Genomic DNA, 7,899 nt, shown 5'->3' on the forward strand with positions numbered 1-7,899 from the left:
CCGAAGTTTAAATAAACTCCTAGGTTTTTATAAGCTCCTAGGTTTTATAAGCGCATATGTTTTATAAGCTCCTACGTTTAAATAAGCTCCGAGGTGGTATAAACTTCGAGGTTTTATAAGCTCCTAGGCAAACTCTTAACTTTTAAAAAAGTCGAATAGCTGGTAGGTTGAAGTGGTCAAGTTATAGGTATATTATGTTATCGCATAATGTGAATTATGCTAGCAAGTAATGTGAATTATGTGATTATGTAGTTAAGCTAGATGTGCATGTGAAGAACCAAACACATTAATTGGGTGTTTATGTACTGGTTATGTTTCTGGATTTTGATCTCACATCTTCTACATTAAGGCAGTCTGCCCTCTAAGATAAACAACATACCGGTTATAAACGATATATAGACAACACAACCAAGACAAACATCAGCTCATCCAAGACAGGGAACACAAGTACAACAGACAGCAATCTAAGATATACAACTCACTAAAGTAGACAATTCAAACCTGACTTGGACAGTTCCCAATATGTCACGAATATTTTTAAAAAATTATTGTAATGGTTATCTTCTTTTACGCCCCCCTCCCTTCCCCCATCACACGCTCCCTATAGTAAATAATACAATGTGATAATAATTTCCTATTTTTTGTTCTAAGACTGTTGTACGAACAGCTAGACTCTAGAGTCTAGACTACTCTAGACAATAGCATCTTGGGTCAACTTGTTGTCCCTGTCTCGTTCAACACCGGGAACTCCCAAAAAATGACTGACACCGGGAACTCCCAAAAGAAAAATGACTGACACCGGGAACTCCCGAAGCTGACCGACTCCGGGAATTCCCAAAAAAACATACTAACAACCAGGGTTTCATTTTTCTCCAGTAGCATTGGGGGGACTCACAAAACTTCCTGGTGGAGTATGGGCTGGTTAAGTGTATGTCCAGTTGGGGGGGGGATGCTTAAAAAACTGCCAGGAACTCCCAAAGTCACCCAACACTGCCACTTACCTCCCATGTTATAAGAGTACATCCATTAAGGTTAATTAATCCGACCCAGACCCCAGCTACAATCAACATCTCAGGGATGACGGTGCACTTTCTGCGAGCAATATCCGTCAGCTTCCACAAATCCGTTTTAGGGGCCGTAAATCTCCAAACATAACAGATCTGATATGGCATTGGGGCACTGCTCTCCCCTCACACAATTATACAAGACACATTGGTTCTCTTCTGCATAAAACTGATCTTGCCGTGCTAAAAATAGACGTATCGTTATTCTTCTGCTATAAATAACTTCGTTTTCATGACCTTCACCCCATAGCAAGTCTTCCGCGGCGGTTATTTTATTACGACACTTCCGGTAGGGGTTGGGAGTTTTGAACCGCTTGGAGTACCTTCCCTTTGTTCCCCCTTTGGTTCCTGTATTGTAACTGCGGGGAGGAGGGTGGGTGGGGTGGGGCGCCGTCCTCTGCCACCAATCTGTCCCGTCGTCCACCGAACGTCAAACCACTTCCGGTTGCACGCCACACCCGGCTGACAACGCGAATGGTTAAACGCTTACGTCATTTCCGGAATGTTCGTGCGCATCGTCAGGGCAACGCCAGCGTGACGGGCTCAGGCGATCACGTGACGTGGTGTGGTCAGTCACGTGTGAGCACAGCCTAGACCACGTGACAATGTGGGAGCTATCACGTGTCAAGATCCAATATTGAATCCAAACTATAAAAAAAAAAAACAGAAAAAAAAAAAACCACACAAGACGAAGAGACAATGAGACAACTGTCTAATTCAAACACAATATGAGTTTCAGAGGTAATTGCTTATATATTTTTATATCAGGACTATTTACAATTTTTTTAAAGTTTTAAGTGCCCCCTCCCCCTCCCGAGAAAAAATAAATCCGAAAGAAACACTGCCTGACTTATGCTGGGTAAATTACAGACGACTGAGCATAGTCCACGCCATCCCTTCATGTAAACTCAACTTCATCTGCCCAATGCACAGCTCGGAATCTTTACTTTTACTATGTATTATTAGAATTATGGTGTGTATGTATGTGTATGTATTGATAAGCAACCAGCACTGACCTCACCGGCAATCTGGTGCATGTGATCTCATCAGGAAACTCGACAGGTCGCTCGTTACAACAACATTCCAACTTTTAAAATAATCCGTCTGATTAGCCCAGCACAACTTGATTACCTACTGCTAAAAATAGCATCAGTTAGCCTGACCTATTTAATTTAATTTGCAATGTCCGTACACGTGTGAGAAAAACATTGGATGTTAGGGTTTAGGGATTAGCAGGATTAGGGATTAGGATTATAGTATAGAGTAAGCGGTAAGGGTTGAAGATTACGGCTAAGGTTATGGACTAGGGATTATAGATCATGGATTATGAATTATGCTCAGGGATTAGGGTTAGAGATAAGGATTTCATTATTCCTGTGGTTGTTCGACAGTGCGTATAATCCCCAACCTGAAGAGCAGGAGTTCGAATCCCAGTAATAAACTGACTTTCTTTAACTGCTCAAAGGTTTAGGGTTATGGTTAGGGTTAACAACGTCTATTAGCGTGCCCTTATGCATACCTGCCAATGCATTGCTTCCTTGATCCCGTCACGCCGAATACCAGTTAATAATCGGATGGTCATTAAAAGTGGACGAAGGAACAGATAAAATCTGCTTCACCTACGCCAGGGTAGTTTCGATCTGTACCACTACATTTCTCTAGTTATATCCTAATATATAAAACGCCATGTGCGCTCTTCTCTCTCTCTCTCTCTCTCTGTCTGTCCGCAAAAAATTTTCGCCGGACATCACGTCAGAAACGGCAGCGATATATGGAGAACTTTATACGGACTTTTGTTGAAAATAATATGTTAGATGTTTTAAATGTATAACCACAATTTTAGTTAAAGAAGAAAAATAAAAATTAAAGGCGTATTCGAATGTAGAGAAACAGTATTATTTATGCAACCGGAAAAGCATTAATAAATGTGAAAAAGAACGCATAAAACTGTGACGTCACTATTGCTTATACATTAACTAATGACGTCATCTGCCGTGTTTTGAATAAAAAGAAATGAACTATTTCATTCAAATTTGATTTAGATCTACACACACTATGAAATGTATACAATACAATTTTTCCGGCCTAAACTCATAAAATTTATTTTACGTATTTGGATTCTAGATCTAGAGATTCTAGATCTAGACTAAATCTACGCAATAACTAGATCTAGACGTAGACGCTAAGATCTAGATTTAGACTCTAACTTCTCTAAAATCAATTCCAAAAATAAATTTCTATATTAGGACTAAACTATTTCAAGACTTATTTATTTTATACACAATCTTTGTTTGGAACTGGCTAATTTGGGATAAAAAATTAATTTGAAAGAATAGGCATATTCGCGTAAGTTAAGATTTTAAAATACGTGTTTCATTCTCCGTAATTTATAAGGTGCCTAAATAGCGGAGATGTTAGTGTACTATAAACCACGCAGGTTGTGCGGGTTCGAGACACACCAAGTCAACTTGGTTCATATATTTTTTTTTTATTATGCTCGGGCTAAACTTAAAAAAAAAATTCTTTTAGGAATCTAGATCTAGATTGTCGGGTGTCCGATAGGGCACTTCCCGGCGCCGCAGGCGCTTCAAATTTGGCAGGATCTTGCCTTGGGGCGACAGAACACGGGGGCCGGTTGGCCGAAAAGTCTACGATGAGGGGGTCAAAACTGACCTCGACTGACCGGTACCTTATATGAGCTATAAATCGAAAAAAAATTGTCCACGGAGGAACCTCTTCATAACTCTTGAGGTCGTAGACCGACCCTCGGGCGAATTAATTAAGCATGCAAATTCTCAATGTTTTCGAAAGCCTAAGCGAAGCTGGGCAGCATGCCTAGTATTCATAAAAACCTCACCTTATTCTAAAGTGCGATCAAAATTGCCCACAGATTTAATATATTTGACCTCCCCCTCCTCACCTTTAGGCTAATCTCGATGCCAAACTTATATAACAGATGTTCCTTGCTTGATTAAGTTATCTCCCTTTACTTTCTGCTATGTTCATTAACAAACTACGACGGTTTAAAAAACCAATTAAAGATGGCTGTTAGCGATCAAATATTTCACATGTGTTTGTATTGTAGATTGCTTATCTAGATGTCTAAAGGACGTGTATATTGAGTCTGTATATGTCGTATTTGTATATATATTTCGTGTTTTTGTATGTGGCTGTGTTTGTGGCAGGAATGTGTTTAAAATTGAAGATGTTTTTGTGTTTTTCAAAATGTTTGAGTTAGGGTAAATGGGGAATGTAAGAGGATATGTTTACAGTTAGGATAAGTGGGGAATGTACGAGGGTATTTTTTACAGTTAGGGTAAGTGGGGAATGTATGAGGATATGTTTACAGTATGTATATAAAAGTAAATGTTTACATGTTGATGTGTGGATAGTTGGATTGTTGGATATGTATGTGTGGGTGGATAGGGATGTGTGGGTGGTGTGTTTGTGAGGACAGATAGCCAATCAGCTGTAATATAGACATGTCTATAACTAAACCTTTGCTGTAGTGAAGGCTATGATCTAGACTAGACTTGTTTTTGTCTAGACATGTGTATAATCTACACTAGACCTTTTCTGTCGTCTAGACAAGTCTTTAAACTAGACTGGAACTTTACCGCCACCAATATCTAATCACCGCACACTCTCCTATCGATTGTTTACCTGTCTGCCGTTATCGATCACTACTCACCAATATTGATTTTCTTTTAATTCCTCGCTTGTTTAAAATGTTCTACGTAAAGAATTATTGCCCCCCCCCCCCCCCGCCACACACACATGTGCCACATGAATAATTTAAACTTGGCATAACTGACGTTTTTTTTTTAAAATTAATTGCAGATCTTGATCTAGACGTAATGGTTAAGGATAGATTTTATTCAAAATAGAGAATGTTTTTTTAAGTGTAAAGTGATCATAGAGTTTAGATTTTCACACTACTATTGAGCTGTTTGTGTCAAACTACGATTTTAGCAAAAACTATATTTAGCATTGTACTTTTTTCTATTTGCTGTTCAACCTACTTGGTTTTTATCCCCCTACTCTCATGTCAACCCCACTCTCCTCACCCCACATTACCGTTCCCCCACACCCCACACCATTACCCCTTACACTCCATGCTCCATGTTGTTATTTTCTCTTGTCTCACTTCATCGTCATAAGTACAGAAACAAGTGGGTAATTTACTTAATTCGCTCATGTCACCCCTCCCCTCCTTCCTGCAACCACCCTCACCCTCCTCACCTTCCTGCAACCAGGCTCACCCTCCCCCTCCTTCCGGAAACCCCCCTCCCCCCTCCTTCCTGCAACCACCCTCACCCTCCCCTCCTTCCTGCAACCACCCCCCCCCCCCTCCCCAGCGCTGGAACAAGTCTCTAAACCTCTGGTGCCTCACCCAGAACATGTGGTCCTTAAGGTCGCCCCTCAGTTCATGGCACTTTGTCTTCATCAGTGGTTCAATTCTTCCTTCAGTTCAGCTTTCAACCCATCACAAACATCTATCCCCACCAACCCCCCAACCTAATATATACCTCAGTCCCTATCCCCACCCACCCCCAACCTAATATATACCTCAGTCCCTATCCCCACCCACCCCCAACCTAATATATACCTCAGTCCCTATCCCCACCCACCCCCAACCTAATATATACCTCAGTCCCTATCCCCACCCACCCTCAACGTAACATATACTTCAGTCCCTAACCCCCACCCCCACATATCTATCTTTCAAAGTACATCCTTTACTCCCCCCCTCCCCAAATCACGATTAAAAAACCACACCCTTATAGAGATTGGGTTAATTTAGATTTCAATATCCGCTCACCTCCCCCCCTCACTTCACAGAAACTACGCTAATCCATAAAGCATCTAGCTCGGTATCCACCCCCCCTCCCACCTCACCTCACAGAAATTGCGTTAATCCATGAAGCATCTAGCTGTCCCTCATAGCTCCCCACCCACCCTCCCTTCTCCTCACCTTATGATCACCACAAGTTATTTGTTGCCATGGCAACAAGACAGACTGCAGTGCTGGGAGCCACGCTGGTTGGTGAGGGAAAGAAAAGAGCGTTAATACGAGAGACATTTTTTTGTTCATGACCCGCATAGATACTTCTAAGCCGATCATATATACTTGTAGGCCGATCTCAGAGATTCTTCTAGGCCGATCTTATAGATACTTGTAGGCCGATCTTATAGATACTTGTAGGCCGATCTTATAGATACTTGTAGGCCGATCTTATAGATACTTGTAGGCCGATCTTATAGATACTTGTAGGCCGATCTTATAGATACTTGTAGGCCGATCTTATAGATACTTGTAGATCGATCTCATAGATACGTGTAGGCCGATCTCATAGATACTTGTAGGCCGATCTCATAGATACTTGTAGATCGATCTTACGGTCTCATAGATACCTGTAGACCGATCTTACGGTCTCATAGATACCTGTAGGCAGATCTCATTGTCGTGATATAAATGGAGGGGGGAGGGCTGATAGGCTAGGGCTGTAAGATTATGCCAGGGCATTGAAGTGGGGCTTATGGCTTATGTGAGGCGTTAAGAGATTACTCCTGGGCATTAGAGTAATACATTAGACTAAGGCAGTATTAGGGCATGGCATTAGGGCTGGGCTTTCTCCTAGTGCTTTGAGCTTATAATTGGGAGATGGCGGTCATTTGATGTTTTATAGTGTTGCGCTGGGGGATGGCGGGGGAGGTGGGCTTGTAATGCAATTTTAACAACTTTTTTTTGCTCTCCAATTAAAAATAGTATTGGTATATATATATATATATATATATATATATATATATATATATATATATATATATATATATATATATATATATATATACATACTATTTCCATATACCTGCATAGATCTTTTATAAATTATATAAATAACTATATTTTTATCAAAATATATAGCATGTAACAGTATATATCATTGTATACATAAATACATACATGTAAATATGTATTAATATATATATATATATATATATATATATATATATATATATATATATATATATATATATATATATATATATATATATATATATATATATATATATATATATATATATATATATATAGGAGAGAGAAATAAAGGGAGGAATAAATGATGACAATAGAGATAAAAACTACTGTTGTAACTGGCCAAAACGCTGACGTCACGACTTCCCCATCTGACTCTGCAGTATAAACCCCATAAAACCCCTGCCCGTGGTGTAACGTGTCGACCCCCGTGCTACACGGACTGAGAACCCCTCAATCACCTGCCCGTGGTGTAACGTGTCGACCCCTGTGCTACACGGGCTGAGAACCCCTCAATCACCTTAATGATCTGATTGTCTCCTCTAGTGACCAGCCTCCATCTTGTCCACACCCCGGTCACTCGTGTCCCTAGGATGTCTCCCCCAGTTGTTCCCCCTGTATCGATCACTATCGATCTTCTCAAAGCGTGGGTTATCGAACTTTCGTTCTTTTTTTGGGCTGGATATATTGCATGGTCACTTCCTGTTTGCTAATATCATCCAAGTAGTTTTATTTACATCTTCTTTAAGTGAACTATTCATTATCTTTGTTTTATTGGTTATTTTCTTTAAACATCTCTAAAATGCATATTTAAAGCTTCTTGCTTTACTAAGTTAAATTCCTTATTTACTTAATTTAAGTATTTCCAAAGTACAGCACAATACGAAAAGTTCAAGTTCGTGTCTCTGTAGGGCTTGTTTTGTGTTTTATTGAATGTACCCTGGTCTTCCTCCCAACAGGGCTTGAACTCGTGTCGCCAATATGAATTCAACTCACCACAATGTTTAATGTTTCTTA

Source organism: Physella acuta, unplaced genomic scaffold (assembly GCF_028476545.2).
Source record: "Physella acuta isolate Inbredline_101_S28 unplaced genomic scaffold, ASM2847654v3 ptg001351l, whole genome shotgun sequence".
Taxonomy (NCBI): domain Eukaryota; kingdom Metazoa; phylum Mollusca; class Gastropoda; family Physidae; genus Physella; species Physella acuta.